Here is a 17500-nt window from a genome sequence, read left to right as displayed (position 1 = left end):
TTCATTCTTTCCTTCTTTACTTTTATCCTTCTATTCTTTCTTTTGTTTCTTTCCTTCCTTCTTTCGTTCGTTTGTTCCTTCCTTTCTTCTTTCTTTCCTTTCTTCCCTCCGTCCTCAACCCCCCCTCCCTCCTTCTCTTTCTTTCTTTCTTCCATCCTTCATACCTTTCTTTCTTTCTTTCCTTTCTTCCCCCCTCTCTTCCTTCCACCTGTGTCAGTTTCTTTCTGAACCTTTCCTCCTTTCTTTATCCTTCCTGGCTGAGACATTGGTTGCTGGTGGTAGGCTTATTATCATTAATATTGTTATCATTATCATTGTTAGTAGTAGTAGTAGTAGTAGTAGTAGTAGTAGTAGTAGTCGTACTAGTAGTAGTGTTACCATTACCATCATAATCATCGTCAGCATCATCATTGCTGTCGTTATCGGTTGTTGTTTTTTTCTGAGATTCCATGTTTCCTTTGTTTCCGTTCCTTTGTTAGAATGAAAGGAAACAGCTTGTATTATTATTAGAATTGACTGTTTAAAAAAAAATAATAATAATAATAAAAAGCACACACACACACATACACACAGAGAGAGAGAGAGAGAGAGAGAGAGAGAGAGAGAGAGAGAGAGAGAGAGAGAGCAACAAAAACAAGAACCATTGTCTAACAAAACTGCGGTTAAATTCATGTGTCGATGAGTGGCGGAGAATCATTCCGAGCTTTATTATTATTATTTTTTTAAACCCACCTCGCCTTCAGCATCACACCTGATGCCCTCAGATGAATCACTACCCGGAAGGTCTACGGCCGTGTGACAGAACCAGTAACGTACGGCTGCCTTGATCGTGGAGACTGGGATGTCCATCTGATGTTCGTCCTTCGGATTCGAAGATGACTTCATGACTTCAAAAATTGAGATGGAAGACTGGTGGCGGCTGTGGGTCCGGAGGTGAGTGATGAGGCCAATCTGGGTGGTCCAGAAGGCTCGCCCACATGTGGGACACAAGTGAGTGGGTGCTGTTGTGGCAATGGCTGTTGCTTGGGCCTCACACAACACAGTGCGTTTTCGTTGCGCCTGGAACGAGAAGAAGAAGAAAAAGAAGAGAGGCAAGGCCTTCAAGACTCACTTGTGATACACTTAAAAAAAAAATCCAAGCTTTTTATGTATTAAGCATAATTTCAAAATGTACTGTTTAAGATGAGAAAGATCAGTTTAAAGCAAATTAAGTCCCCTAGCATTAATTACAGAGTAATTTCCCTTTTTTACTATCTGCACCAAAACGTTTGCAAAATAAATCAAACTTCCATGCTTAGCAAAAGAAGTTCCTGTTTGAACAAAAAATGATAATAGTGACTGCTCTTGTTGTTGGGTCAGAATATCAGATCGATCAAAGTGCCAAGTTTAGAGAATACAAAAAATATAAATATAACAGTAAATGCAGTTTGCATATAATTTGGCTCCTTTTTATTTTTTTGTGCCCATCCAAGAGGTGCAATATTGTTTTAAACAAGATGACTGGAAAAAAACTGAATTGTTCCTATTTTTATGTCTAATTTGGTGTCAACTGACAAAGTATTTGCAGAGAAAATGTCAATGTTAAAGTTTACCACGGACACACACACACACACACACACACAGAGAGAGAGACAGACAACCGAACACTGGGTTAAAACATGGACTCACTTTGTTTACACAAGTGAGTCAAAAAGAAGAAGGGATGAATCGGTACGGATGAATAGTAAGTAATCGGTCTTTTTTTTCTTTTTCTTTTTTTCATTCCTCCACATTCCTCACCCATCATCCCATTTCAGCGGCCATACTTAACCCTTTGAACGCTGTTGACTGACAAGTATGATCGTCAGTAGAGTGCTGTCATCACCTTAGTGACATAATACTGATTGAGCGTAAAAGTCTGGATGTGAGTTGCCATACTTGATTTGGACTTTCCTCTCTTGGGATGAAAATGACTTCTTCCGTCTCTTGAAATGACGACACCTTTATTCACCAAATGCATTATAATGATTGAAACGTACAGAGACTGTAAGAGTTGAAAAACTGATACCACACTAATCTCATTTCTTTTCCTAGCTTTTTTTTATTTTATTTTTTTATCTATTGTTTTGTTGTTGGGCCTCCATTCTCCTCTCTCTCCCCACTTTTTTTCTTCTTCTTTTTTGTGAGGCCTCCATCCTCCTCTTTTTTCATACTTTTTTCCTTTCTATTTTTTTCTCAAAAAAACTAGCACACACAGTCTTTTTTCACGCTCACAGTGACTGATAGATAGCTTTCGTGTTTGTTTGTCGTTGTTTTTTTTTTTTGTTGTTGTTGTTTTTGTTTGTTTTTTGTTTCGTTTTTAGTTTTGTTTTTTGTTGTTGTTGTTTTTTGTTTGTTTTATTTTACCTGTTGTGTGGCGCAACAATTGCGTCTTGTGGTATGCGATCTGGGAATCGTGACTGTTTCCAGTTGTCTGGGTTAAGTACTGCTCTGGTGTGTTGCTGCGTGCATTCCTAACGAGTACAAACAGGTGGTAAATTCCTGTCAGGTTTATTATTGCTCTAATGTGAGTTGCAGTGTTAAACTTTAAAGTTCTTTCCTTCATAGCCCTTCTTTATCAAGGCTCTTCTTCTTCTTCTTCTTTGTTCGAGGGCTGCAACTCCCACGTTCACTCATGTGTACACTAGAGGGCTTTTGTGTATATGACCGTTCTTACCCCGCCATACTCCGTTTTCAGGGGTGAGCATGCTGGGTATATTCTTGTTTCCATAACCCACCGAACGCTGACGTGGATTACAGGATCTCTACAAAGTGCGTAGTTGATCTTCTTCCTGCGTATACACACAAAGGGGATTCAGTCACAAGCAAGTCTGCACATATGTTGAGACCTGGGAGATGGGAAAAATCTCCACCCTTTACCCACCAGGCGCCGTTAATTAACGAGAATCGAACCCTGGACCCTCAGATTGAGAGTCCAACACGTTAGTCACTGGGCGATTGTGCCCGTCATTCTCAAGGTTCAACGGCGGCGAAGGGGTTAAAGTAGGGAAACGAGTTCGTCTTCTGTCGCCTGGCCCCATCACTTGTGCTCCGTCCTCGGCGGTGGCTGACGCCAGAGTCGGAAGCACCTTCCGTCTCAAGTGGTCTGCCCTTTCTCCGGGGAACTGAGGAGAAAATGGCGGAGAATTAAAGAGCATGGAGGGGTCGTAGAGTAGAAAAAAGGGAGGAAAAGGAAGAGGGAAAAAAAGAAAGACATAGGTCGACAGATTTACAATGTGGACATTTCTGGGGGTGTTGTGAAGGACAGGGGAAGGGGGGGGGGGTCGATGATGGGGATGGAGCAGCTGAGAAATGATGGGATGCTGACGAGCAAGTGTTCGTGAGATATTGGGTTGGTCTTTCGTTGTTGACATTTTAGATAAAGGTTTACCAGACTGATGTGAAATCAGGGTGTTGCTGTGTTGCTTTTTCCCTGTTGGGTACATTGACCATGTTATTTATTCATTGAGTTATCAATGAATCTCCTTCTTCTTCTTCCTCCGTGTTTGTGAGCTGCAACTCCCACGTTCACTCGTATGTGCACGAGTGGGTTTTTACGTGTATGAACGTTTTTACCTCGCCATGTAGGCAGCCATACTCCGTTTTCGGGGGTGTGCATGCTGTGTGTGTTCTTGTTTCCATAACCCACTGAACGCTGACATGGATTACAGGATCTTTAATGTGCGTATTTAATCTTTTGCTTGTGTGTACACACGAAGGGGGTTCAGGCACTAGCAGGTCTGCACATATGTTGACCTGGGAGATTGGAAAAATCTCCATCCTTTACCCACCAGGCCGTTACCAGTATTCGAACCTGGGACCCTCAGATTGAAAGTCCAACGCTTTAACCGTTCGGCTATTGCGCCCGTCAGTTATTAATGAATAAATTGATTTTTTTTTTATCTATTCATTATTATTATATCCTTTGAATTACTCTAGAGAAAGGAGGTGGCAGAATGGTAAAGACGTTTATCTGCCGATACAATGACCGTGATGGTCTAATTTTGTTCTCTCCAAGTTTGACTGGAAAATCAATTCGAGCGTCCAGTCACTCGGATGAAACGATAAACCGAGGTCCCGTGTGCAGCACACACTGGGCGCACCGAAGAAGAACCCATGACAACAAAAGTGTTGTCCTTTGACAAAATTATGTCGAACAAATCCACTCTGATTTGTATGCAAATATAGTTGATATGCATGCATTTAAGGTCTGACTGTCGCGTCGGGTTATGCTGCTTTCAGGTACATGCCTGGATGTTGTTTAGCGTTTATGGGTATGTCCGAACGCAGTTACGCCGCTTTGAGAAACTGAAACCGAAACCACGTTCATCCATTTTTGTTTCAATCGAATGTTGGATCAATGTTTTATTGGAAAACAACTTTGTGCGTCCACTAATAATGTGTCTGATTTTTAATTGGTGAAAATGACTTATCTCTTTTTGTATTGTCCGCTTCCTTTCCAGCCATTTACTGTTGCTGTTGATTAATTAAGCTTGCTGCTGAAGTACTGTCACCCGAAATAGACTGACCATACTACTTTTTTTATCACTACCATGACATAGCGATGATTCTTGTATTTTCACGGTGTGTGTGTGTGTAGTCTCTGTGTGTGTGTGTGTGTGTGTGTGTGTGTGTGTGTGTGTGTGTGTGTGAGGGTATGCTCTGTGTGTGTGTGTGTGTGTGTGTGTGTGTGTGTGTGTGTGTGTGTGTGTGTTCTTTTGGTTCTGGCGCAAAACACCAATGGCACTACTTGAAAATACACAAAAAAAGTAGTCATCGCACTGAACATTTCCAAACCAAGGCTCAGGAACCAAAAGGATTCAAAGGGTTAATTCATCATGTCTTGTACGATACTAAGGAGAAAAAAGGCTTTTGTTGATGGGAATCGAATTTCATTTCTTGTTTCCTGAAAAAGGACCCTGGTTGATTTCATTACCTGATCCCCTCTTCCCTGTCTCGTGTAAAAGATTCTATGCATGATGAAAAGGAAGCACCATTCAATAATAATTGCCCTGCAAGGCCATCTCGTTCTTCATATCCAAGCCCCCCGCCCCCACCTCCCACCCCCCACCCCACACCCCCTCTCCGTCTTCAGTTTACATGGGAGCACAAACTGAATCAAGCCATGCAAAGAGACAAAAAAAAAAACAAAAAAAAAAACCACCTCATGATTCTTATCAAATAATAGAGGATATGTTACATAGGTTAACAAAAAAAAAAAAAAAAAAAAACGAAAATAATACACAAAAAATCAAGAGAAACCATAAAAACTTTTTTTTTCTAATCAAATGATAGAAGATATGTGATATAGATATAAAATCAACGGAAATAATGGAATAATAAACAAAACAACTACAACAACAAAATCGTGAGGAGATAGCAAACCAATGAAAAAAGATAAGTTAATATGTCATGTAGAAGAAAACACACACACACACACACACACACACACACACACACACACACACACACACACACAAATAAAACCTATAAAGAGAAGGGATAACAATTCTATCAGCTAAGGATATAAGCGATACGCCGTGCAGCATTCACTGATCGATGCTTTTACGGTTTCAGAAGGCGTTGCCCTCAACATAATACCACACGTCGTCAGAAGAAATGGCAAAGGTTAAACAGAAAGTAATAGACCCTTTTTCTTTTCTTTTTTTTAAATTTCAACATTTCTTTTGTCCCTCACACACACACACACACACACACACACACACACACACACACATCACGACCCCCACCCCACACCCATCAAATCCCTTCTCCACCCCCCACCCCCACCCCCCACCCCCAACCTCCCTTCCCACCCACGAACAAACCCCGTCTTTCGGTCCGCCATATTTAAAGCAAAGGGAAGCGACTCGTCTTCTGCTATGAGTTCTGTCCCTTCGCGAGGAGTTGTCAGTAGTGTGCTCCATCTCCAGTGAAGTCTGAGGCCTGTGCGGAAAGCTCCTCCAGCCCGGAGCCGTCTCTGTCCTGCCTGAAGGTGAAGGAGAAAGGGGCCAGGATTGAGGAGTTTGGGGGGAGTGTGAAAAATAGACGTAGACTAGAGAAGTAAATCTCTCTCTCTCTCTCTCTCTCTCTCTCTCTCTCTCTCTCTCTCTCTCTCCTCTCTCTCTCTCTCTCTCTCTCTGTGTGTGTGTGTGTGTGTGTGTGTGTGTGTGTGTGTGTGTGTGTGTGTGGTGTGTGTGTATGTGTATATGTTAGTGTGTATGTGTGTGTGTGTGTGTGTGTGTGTGTGTGTGTGTGTGTGTGTGTGATGAGTATAGGGTAAAAGCTTTGAACCAAATTCCCTCATCCGAAGTTGACATTTGTCATGATTTGAGTGGTTCAAATAGTCCCTTCAATAGATTACCTTTTGAACGTCTCACCAAATGACGAGAACGAATTAAAAAAAAACAAAAAAAACTAACCCACTTTTCTTAGCCCTCCGCTAAACCTGCTCACCCCTTCGGCCACCATCTTTGCCAGCCATACACAATGTCAGGGGAAGCGACTCGGTCTTCAGTCTGTCCTCCATGAGTGCTGCTCCCTTTGTGTGGAGCTGTCAGTTCTGCTCCATCGTCTGTGCTGTGTCTGGCACCAGTGGTGACAGTGCCTCCCACCTTGAGATGTCCGCCTCGCCTGAAGACTGAAGAAAGGAACGATAAGAACTGACGAGGATGAAATGAAATGAAATCATGGTGCTTAGAGCCTCGCCGACCACTAAGGCCATCTCAAGGCTATCGCCACGTTAATAACTACTACAAGGGTAAAAGAAACAAACAATTAAAACGAATCTCCACTTCAAACTTTCTACTCAACGTTAAAAAAAACAACTTCCATAGTTTAAAACCTTCAAATCTGATTAAAAATGTTCACTTCTTTCAAGAAGTCCATCAGCGCCCACGGAGGGACATCACGAAAGAAGGTCTTCAAAGAAACCGCCGTGTAATGTCTGTGTCTAACGTCATGCAGATCCCAACAGCCAAGGAGCACGTGTTTCACGGTGAGAGGCTCATCACAGGGAATACATCGAGGGGCCTCTTCCCCCTTCAACAAGTAAGAATGAGTAAAAAAAATAAAAAATGTGCCCCGCATGCAGTCTGCACAGCACAGACTCCTCCTTTCTGTTCTTCACCCCTGAAGGGAGGGTCTCTTTTAGGTCTGGACGGATCTGGAAGAGCTTGTTGTTCGTCTGGGTGTTCTACTCCTCTTGCCAAAGATCCTTAACATAAGTGTTCACCTTCTGCTTCATGGGTAAATGTAGGATGTAATGAAGTGAATATGTTTGTTGTTTGATGCACTTTTTTTTTCAGAATGTATAGACATCGCCAGAAGTGGGGATGAGGCGGCGGGGGTGCGGGTGTGCGGGAGGGGGTGTGGGGTGGGGTCTTCTTCTCCTTCTGCGTTCCCCGTGATCATGGTCTCAGACTTGCAGTCCTATGCTGGAGATGAAGGTGGTGGTCTTGATGAGATCTTCTTTGGTGCCCCAGAGCTTTTTCTGCCAGTGTGGCTCCATAGGGCCACTGCTGCGTCCGTGCATCTTGATACAGGGGGCTGGACTGCAGGATGTGCTCCGGGGTTTGTGGGCCTGTGGGATGTGCTCCGGGGTTTGTGGGCCTGTCTTACACGGGCAGTCAGGAGTGTGTGGGGTGGGGGGTGGGGGGCAGAGGGGGTATAAGAGAGGGTGAAGACGGGAAGTAAAGTAAAGGGGGTACATTAATTTTGTTTTGTCACGAATAAAGGGTAAGGCTGTTTGATGTAAGACCAAGCAGGTGTTTTGAACTTTCTGTGGGCATTCCATTGGAATTGACATGCTTGTAATTAAACGTAAAACAATAATAGTAAAAGAAGAAGAAAACAAGAGAGAAAAATGAATGAATGGAAGAAACAAGTGATAGTACTAATGTATTTAATCATGTTAATCAGTTACGGTAATTCATATTTGCATTTGTCTATTTCACTACCCCCCCCCCCCCCCGCCCCCTTTTGTCTATTTCACTACCCCTACCCCCCCCCCCCCTTCCCCCCCATATATCGGATTTGTTTTTTTTCTCCATCAACCTCCCTCTGCTTGCCATCTCGAAAAAGAGAGAGAAAAAAAATAGTGGGATCCAAGAATAGTGGACTGGTGGCTACTTCATGTAGCATTGATTGTGATTGGTCGATACTGTTCTGACATTAGAAGACTTCGCCTTCGATACACTGTATGAAGTCCAAGGATAGAACGGTGACAGTGAATAGAAGTAATTGACCTATTTTCTTTCGTTCCCTTCCCAATCCATTTTCTCTGCCTCTGTCTCTCTCTTTCTCTATGTCTGTCTCTTTCTGTCTCTCTCTTTGTCTTTCTGTCTCCCTCTTTCTCTCTCTCTCTCTCTCCCCTCTCTCTCTATCTGTCTCCTTCCCATCCACCATCTCTGTCTATCTATCTATCTATCTGTCTGTCTGTCTGTCTGTCTGTCTGTCTATCTCCTTCCATGTCCCCATCTCTATCTCTCTCCCTCATCTCTCTCTCTCTCTCTCTCTCTCTCTCTCATCTCTCTCTCTCTTTCCCAATCTAACCCCTCCCCCTCTCTCTCTCACTATCGTCTCTTTCTCTCTCTCCGCTCTCTCTCTCTCTCTCTCTCTCTCTCTCTCTCTGCCCCCATCTAACCCCTCCCTCTCTTTGTCAGTCTCACTTCTTTCTCTCTCTCTCTCTACGCTCTCTCTCTCTGCCCCCATCTAACCCCTCCCCCTATCTCTCTCACTATCATCTCTTTCTCTCTCTCTACGCTCTCTCTCTCTCTCTCACACACACACTCACTCTTTCTCCCTTTTCTCTCTCACTCTCTTCTCTTGCTCCCTCCCTCCATCACCATTCTCCCCCCCATCTCTCTCCCCTTTCCCTCTCCCCCTCTCCCTCTTCTCTCTCTTGTTTCCCCTTCCCCTCTCCCCTCTATCCTTCTCTCTCTCTCTCTCTCTCTCTCTCTCTCTCTCTCTCTCTCTCTCTCTCTCTCCTCTTTCTCAATCTCTCTCTTCTCTTTCTCCCTCCATCTATCACCATTCTCTCTCTCTCTCTCTCTCTCTCTCTCTCTCTCTCCTTCGTCTCTCTCTCTTATCTCCCCTTCCCCTCCCTCTCCCTCTCTCTCTCTCCCTCTGTCTCTCCGAGCAGCCATATATATATATATATATATATATATATATATTTTTTATTTTTTTTTTTTTTTTAAAGCCAAGCAATGGGGAAGGAAGCGACTCGTCTTCTGCTCTTTGAATCCTGCTCTCCCTTTGTGTGGTGAAGCTGTCAGTTGTGCTCCCTTCTTCAGTGAAGTTTGACGCCGGTGCGGAAAGAGGTTCCAGCCTGGAGCGTTATCTGGATGACCCGAAGACTGAGGAGAAACGATGGGGGGGGGGAGAGGGGCGGAGGGGGGTGGTGGTGGGGGAGGGGGCGCAGGACTGAAGAGAAGGGTTTGGCCGTGAAAAAGATGTAAGGGGGAGGTAAAGAAGCGAAGAGATTCACACAACCCCGAACTACTGCCCAGTTTAGCAGGAGCGGGGTATGGAAAAGGCTGGAGTGTGGTGTGCATGGGAGGATGGGAGGAGATTGGTTGGATGTGTGTGTGGAGGTGGGAGGGGGTAAGGGGGGGGGTGGAGGTGGGGGTGTGGGTGTGGGTATTGGGGGGTGTGTGTGTATTTGTGTGTGGGGGTGGGGGGTGGGGGTAGGGGTATGTGTGTGGGTGTGTGGGTGGGTGGGTGTGGGCATGGTGTGTGTGTGGGTGTGTGTGTGTATGTGTGTGGGGGGGGAGGGGGTATGTGTGTGTGTGTGTGTGTGTACGTGTGTGTGTGTGTGTGTGGGGGGGGGGGGTATGGGGGTGTGTGTGTGTGCGAGTGTGTGTGCGTGTGTGTGTGTATGTGTGCGTGCGCGCGCGCGCGTGCGCGTGTGTGTGTGTGTGTGTGTGTGGGCGGGGCAAGGGGTGGGTGGGTGGGGTGGGACGGTGGATTGGAGAAGTCATCAGATGCTGCAGGGCAAAGAGTTTGGAAAACATTGCCACCTTCCCCCCCCCCCTCCTCCCCCTCCTTCCTCGCCACACCCCCGAAGCGATCAGCGATTGTAGTAAAAAATAAAATAAAATAAAATAAAATCGAGCTGTTGTCAAGATAAAACCACACAATTTATTTGTTTATTAATATCTATTCCTTTTTGGGTTTTTTTGTTTTTTTCTAAATTCTATTCGACTGCTGACAATAAACTGGAAGAAGCGAATGTACCCTTTGCTGTCTTTTATTCTTCCACTGACTGGAAACTGTTTGCTTTTATGGGTGTTTCTTCTTCTTCTTCTTCTTCTTCTTCTTCTTCTTCTTCTTCTTCTTCTTCTTCTTCTTCTTCTCCGCCTCCTCATCTTCCTCCTCCTCCTCCTCCTCCTCCTCCTCCTTCTTCTTCTTCTTCTTCTTCTTCTTCTTCTTCTTCTTCTTCTTCTTCTTCTTCTTCTTCTTCTTCTTCTTCTTCTGCTATTTCTTCTCAGCATCATTATTATTATCATTATTATTACTGTTGTTGTTGTTGCCACATGTCTATTGTAATACGATAAAATGCTGTTTAAGAAATAAGTAATCAGGAAGAAACTGCTTAATTACTAGAGCGTATTAATTACCAGACAGCAGGATCCCGAAGATGCTACTGTATGACCAGCTGAAGGAAGGCCACCGCGAAATTGGAAGACCCTGCACGCGCTTCAAGGACACCTTGAAAACAAACATCAAAGCCTGTGACATAGACATCGCTTCTTGGGAAACTGATGCCCTTGACCGCTCTCGCCGGAGGATGCTGTGCTCTTGTGGCATAAAGACGTTTGAAAACAAGAGAACGCTGGCCATTAAGGAGAAGCGTGAGCGAAAGAAGCAGGGCTCAACTTATGGAGACGTTTTCTCTTGCAACACCTGTGGGAAGGGCTGTGCATCCAGAATCGGCCTCTTCTCCCATATGAGGACACACACCGACAGATAAGCCTGCCTGCTTACTCGTCCGTGGGTCCGACGGGAGACTCCATCACCAGAGCGTCCGATGACTGTGCTGAATGATGTGACACGGGACATAAGCAGCATTTCCGTGCATGCACCTGCGAAGAATCGTGAGGCTGCATCCCCCCTGTTAGTCATGACCACCACCAAAACAGTTGTAATAAATAGAGTTGTAATAAAGAGGAGGAAGGTGACAGAATGGTTAAGACGCTCAGCTGCCAATACAGAGAGTCCGTGAGGGTGTGGGTTCGAATCCCGCTCTCGCCCTTTCTCCCAAGTTTGACTGGAAAATCAAAACTGATCGTCTAGTCTTTCGGATGAGACGACACACCGAGGTCCCGTGTGCAGCACGCACTTGGCGCACTGGAAAAGATCCCATGGCATCGAGAGTGTTCTCCTCTGTCAAAATTACGTAAAAAGAAGTCCACTCTGATAGGTACACAAATAAATAACCATGCACTCAAGGCCTGACTAAGCGCGTTGGGTTATGCTGCTGTCAGGCATCTGCCTTGCAGATGTGGTGTTGCGTGTATGGATTTGTCCGAACGCAGTGACTGCCACCTTGAGAAACTGGAAGTGAAACTGGTAATGAATTGTAGTATCCAACTTCATCATCATCATCGTCGTCGTCGTTGTCATCATCTTCGTCATTTACGTCGTCGTCGTCGTTGTCGTCGTCATCATCATCATCATCATCGTCGTCGCCGTCGTCGTTGTCATCGGGATCAATAACATCACCTAAAATGAAACCAACAACGTGTAAAACCGGATTTCCATCCTGTTCTGCTTTTCCAATATTCCTATGAAAACCAAACCAAACCTTTGTCTTTCTGTTGTCTGGTTGCTTGTTTATCAGCCTGTGTTTCTGTCTCTTTACTTTTGTTTGTTTGCTTGTGTCTGTCTGTCTGTCTGTCGGTCGGTCTGTCTCAGTGTCTGTCTCTCTGTCTGTCTGTCTGTCTCTGTCTCTGTCTGTCTCTCTCTCTCTCCTTTCTATTTCCGTAAACGTCGGAGGATAACGTAATCATTACTGTATATCATTTGCGCGATTGGTTTTGTAGTTGTTGTTGTTGTTGTTTTTATTTGTGTTTGTGTTCTTTTGACATTACTCTTCGTCGTAATATTTACATGGTATGTGTAAAAGGTGTACCTGAGCCCCCCATCGTGTGTATACGCAAGCAGAAGATCAAATACGCACGTTACAAAACCTGTGATCCATGTCAGCGATCGGTGGGTTATGGAAACAAGAAAATCCCCAGCATGCACACCCCTGAAAACGGAGTATGGCGGGGGTAAAAAAAAAGTGTACATACGAGTGAACGTGGGAGTTGCAGCCCACAAACGAAGAAGAAGAAGGAGGAGGAGGGGGGGGGGAAGAAGGAGGAGGAGAAGAAGAAGAAGAAGAATGCTTTATCGAGAAGTGGAGAAAGAAAACAATTTGATTTCTCATATTCCTTCAGCCCCCCCCCCCCCCCCATCCGCCACCCTCCCACCCGCATACCGAATGAAAGATCACCATCAAAGTGACTGAATAACAATACCCCAGTGTAGTGACTGCATTAAAGGAATCAACATATGACCGCAATGATTTAATTGATACCACGAATAACACTCTGTGTGTGTGTGTGTGTGTGTGTGTGTGTGTGTGTGTATCCAGCCCCGCAACCTACCTCCTTTTTTTTCTTTTTACCCCCCTTTGGTCATCCTCCCAACAAGACTGAATTGCACGCAGAAGAGATCAGACGCAAAATATTCTGGCCTAAAAATAGAACGGCGGTTCATACGCCTTTGATTGGACGAAATTGCTCTGACTTCGGAGGACCTCTCCGGCAATATCAGACCCCCGTGTCCTACGAAGCGATGCGGGGCTTGAATAGAGCAAATTGACCACCCTCCATTTGTCCCCTGCTTGGGCAGCCATATTGACAACCAAGGGAAGCAAGCCGTTTTCCAGCGGGAGTGCTGTTCCTTTGTAAGGACCTGTCAAGGGTTGTACGTACGTGTGCAATAATTACGACGAAGAGCTGTGTCTTAAGAAATCCTTGGGTTTTTTTTTTAGAAGCATGTGTTGTTCTTGTTGGGGTTTTTTGTTGTTGTTTCGTATAACTTGTGTCTACACACACACACACACACACACACACACACACACACACACACACACACACACACCTGAATTTTGCAGGCATTGGAATGAGGGTGTTGACCTGATTAGTGGGGTGGGGTGGGGTGGGGTGGGGGAGTAGGGGTTGGGTTGAGGTAATGGGTGAATTGTCCGTAATTATGTTCGTTAGTTCTTAGTCACGTCAGAGCGGAAATCCAAACGTATCATCGTGAAGTGAACATCTTGGTCTTGCACTCCGATAAGTAGTGTGTGTGTGTGTGTGTGTGTGTGTGTGTGTGTGTGTGTGTGTGTGTGTGTGGACTATGCTTTACATCAAAAAGCTTATCTAGTCTATGCCATACTTTAAATGTTATGTTTTAGAATGGTATAGGACCTACCCCGTTGTCTCTATTCACTACGTTGTATATCAGAAACCTTACGTGATCCATGCCATACATTTACTGTTCATTGCTCCAGCATGTCTATGGCCAATATCTTAGAATAATTGCATTGCCTCTCGCGTACTTTCTTCTGCAATGCCCTGACACAAAAAGAGGTGTGTGGCCAGTCAGAGTGAGTGATATCTAATGTCGGCGTCACAAACCCCTCCCCTCCAGCCACGATCCGTCTGTCGCGACCGGAGACTGGGGAGAGGAGGCAGAATTAAAGAGGAGGGGACAGGGTGAAAGATATAAGGCCGACAGAGGGGAACAGCTCTGGAATGTGGGCACTGGGGGTGGGGGTGGGGCTGGGGGGGGGGGGGGGTGCGGGGAGAGGGGGGTAGGTGATGGAGGCTGAATGGTGTGGAGGGAGAACCGGGATACCAGGAGATGAAAGGTGGATGATGGTGAGCCATATTGATCATGTTCAAAACCATCAAACACTGTCATTCGAAAAAGAAAAAAAAGGATCCTGTATGATTATCTTCACAACGTCTGTACTGAGTGTCTCCCAAACCCACCGCTGCCCTCATTCCCGAGCCAGGGTTGAACATCAACCTGTTTTATCATGTTCAAAACACCAGAGACTGCCGTTTGAAGAAAAAAAAGCCTTTTGAAAAAAAAAGAAAAGAAAAAAAAAAGAAATCTAACATATCTTCACAGTGTCTGTATTGAGTCCCCTCTCCATCGCCTTTTTCTCTCCACCTTTCTCTCTCTGTCTCTCTCTTGCCCTTTCTCTCTCTCATTCTCTCTCTCTCTCCCTCTCTCTCTCTCTCCCTCTCTCTCTCTCTCTCTCTTCCCCCTGCCCCCTTTCCCGTGGGTGTCCTGAGTACCGACTCGAAATATGCGAGGAGAATATCAGACGCAAAATATTCCGGTTAAAAAAAAAAGAAGAAATACTGACACTTCGTATATCTTTTATTGAACGAACATTGCTGTGACCCACAATTGCCCTCACCAGCAATTTCAGACCCCGCGTCTTCCGAAGCTATGTCGAGCTTGAGTAGAGCAAATTGACCAACCTTTATTTGTTCCCTGCCAGGGCAGCCATATTGAAACCAAAGGGAAGCAACTTGTTTTCCGGCGCGAGTGCTATTCCTTTGAGAGGACCTATTAAGGGCTGTGCGCGTGCATTATCATGCAGAAGCAAGTCTCAAGAACTCGGGTTTGAAAACGAAAGTACTTTTTTTCAGTGAGCAAGTATCAGAAAGTTTGTGTTGCTGCCCCATTTCTGCACGTGTAGTGTGAAGGGAATACAGTGTGGTGCCAGTGACTATCATCATGAGGAATTGCATGGGACTATTTGCAGCACAGTATATCAGCAGGTGGACAATTTACAAACAAGTCAGTGTTGTTGGACTAGGAATGAGAACTTAACCAGCGAGTTGAATCGACTCACTCTCTGTCACTGTCTGTTTGTCTGTCTGTATGTGTGCCTCTGTCTGTCTGTCTGTCTCTCTGTCTGTCTGTCACATTAGCAGGTCGCTGTATAATTTAGACAATAATGGTAAGAAGACTTGGGCTACAGGTATTAGAAAATGTTTGTGTTCCTATGGATTTGCCTATGTATGGGATAACCAGGGTGTTGAAAATGTAACAGGATTTATGAAATGTTTTAAACAAAGACTTGTTGACTGTAGATGGCAGAGCTGGCATGATCACGTACAGAACAGCAATAGATTTGCTGAATACAGGATGTTTAAAGTGACAAATAGTGTGGAACCATATATTGAAATTGCAATGAATAGATATGTTAAATGTGCTCTGACTAAATTAAGATTTGGCGAAACAGACATTGCCTGCCATAGGTTTAGATTTAGCGACAGAAGAGTAGATAAAGTACAGTGTCGTTTATGTCATGATTCAGAAGAAGATGAAATTCATTTTATGTTTTGCTGTCCTGTCTTTCACGACTTAAGGATAAAATATATTCAACCTAAGTTTTATAATAGCCCATGTCGCTTTAGATTTAATTTGCTTATGTCATCTAGAAATGAAATTGTTTTGCGTAATGTTGCGTTCTACATTTACTATGCCTTGAAACGATTACGTACGGCTGTAACTTAAATCATAGTATCAATTTGAATTTTCATGACAATAATTATGTTAAGATCAAATACTAGACACTGTGTTATTGTAATTTTGATTGTTTGTTTTGTGTATGATTTCCCCTTCAATTAGGGGCTTAGGCCTAAATTTGAATAAACATTTCGCATTCGCATTCGCATTCGCATTCGCATTCTCTGTCTGTCTGTCTGTCTCTCTCTCTCTCTCTGTCTGTCTCTCTGTCTCTCTCATTCACACTATTTCTCTGTATGTGCCTCTCTCTGTCTCTGTCTGCCCCCTCATTTCTCTCTCTCATGTTCCCCTCCCCTCCCTTTTTCCTCCCCCCCCCTCCTCCCTTTCTTTACTTGGCCATGACACAAACAGAACTGAAATGTGAAAGGAAGCATTCAGACATGAAATAATCCAGTTTGCAAATAGCTTTTCTTTCTTTTTTTCTTTTTTTTTTCTTTTTTTTCTTTCTCTCGACTTCGGATGGACGAAATCGCTCTGACTTCTGTTGACCTCGCCAGCAATATCTAATACCACATCTTCTGAAGAAACGGGGAGCCGAGGATGAATAGAGCATAGTGACCAGCTTTCCTTCAGCCCCTCCCACGCCCCCACCCCCCCATCCCCCCCCCCAAACTGCTTTGGCAGCCATATTGAAGCCAAGGGAAGCAACGCGTTTTCCTGTGTGAGTGGTATTCCTTTCTGTTTCACTCACGTATTGTTAGACAGAAACAAATGTTGAGAACTGAGGTAATTTGAAAAGCTCTTTTTCTGTTATTATGTATTTTGTGTATAAAAAAAAAAAGAAAGAAGATAGTGTTTTGTCCATTTTCTATGCTTGTGCTGTATAAAAAAATAAAAATTAAAAAAAACCCAACTTATACTACAGTGCTAATGAATCTAATTGTGATAAACGGCATGGAAGTCGTCAGAAACACTTGCATCTGATGATTGACAGGAATGTAGGCGTATGGGGGCTGGGGATGAGAGGTCAGTCAATATTTCAGGGTTGTGAGGACTATGGGATGAAGCCAAGGAGAAGGTGGAGATGGACAGGTGATTAGGTAACCCTTGAAATGGCAAATTTTCAAGCATGCTGAAGCTTGAATTCCTTCAAAGAGCAATCAGGTAAATGCCCATACTTTTTGGGGTGGGTGGGTGGGGGGGATAACGATTTAGTGCTGCAAAAGACTGAAGCTGTTTATCGTTCGTACTGCTCTCTGCCATGATCTTCTTCTTCTTCTGCGTTCACTCGTACGCACACGAGTTGGCTTTTACGTGTGTGACCGTTTTTACCCCGCCATGTAGGCAGCCATACTCCGTTTTCGGGGGTGTGCATGCTGGGTATGTTCTTGTTTCCATAACCCACCGAACGCTGACATGGATTACAGGATCTTTAACGTGCGTATTTGATCTTCCGCATGCGTTTACACACGAAGGGGGTTCAGGCACTAGCAGGTCTGCACATATGTTGACCTGGGAGATCGTAAAAATCTCCACCCTTTACCCACCAGGCGCCGTCACCGTGATTCGAACCCGGGACCCTCAGATTGACAGTCCAACGCTTTAACCACTCGGCTATTGCGCCCGTCTCTGCCATGATCTATTTTGAGGGGGTTTATTCCGACGCTTCTATGGACTGTTTCACATGTGACAATTTACATGTGCCATACTTTTGACATTATGTCCTAAAAATGATATGTAGCTTATCAGCATTTCAACAGGTTTTTTTTGTCCATGTTTCACATCAGAAATATGAAATTGTCCATGCCATACTTTTACTTTTCTATAAAAAAAGACAAAAGAAAGTGTGTGGCCAATCGGCATTCAAGCATGTCTGTGGACTATGATTTACATCAGAATGCGTAGAAGGTCAATAGCGTACATTCTTTCTGTACTG

General features: G+C 44.4%; 1 pseudogene; it reads left to right on the top strand.

Moving 5' to 3' along the window:
* Positions 1-901: 901 nt before the first annotated feature.
* LOC143277758 (uncharacterized) overlaps positions 902-17500 on the top strand; it is a 92210-nt pseudogene continuing 75611 nt past the window's right edge.

The sequence above is a fragment of the Babylonia areolata genome, chromosome 35 (genome assembly GCF_041734735.1).
Source record: "Babylonia areolata isolate BAREFJ2019XMU chromosome 35, ASM4173473v1, whole genome shotgun sequence".
Classification (NCBI taxonomy): domain Eukaryota; kingdom Metazoa; phylum Mollusca; class Gastropoda; order Neogastropoda; family Buccinidae; genus Babylonia; species Babylonia areolata.
Note: the sequence above shows the minus strand (reverse complement) of the source record. Positions and strands in the feature narration are given on the sequence as shown.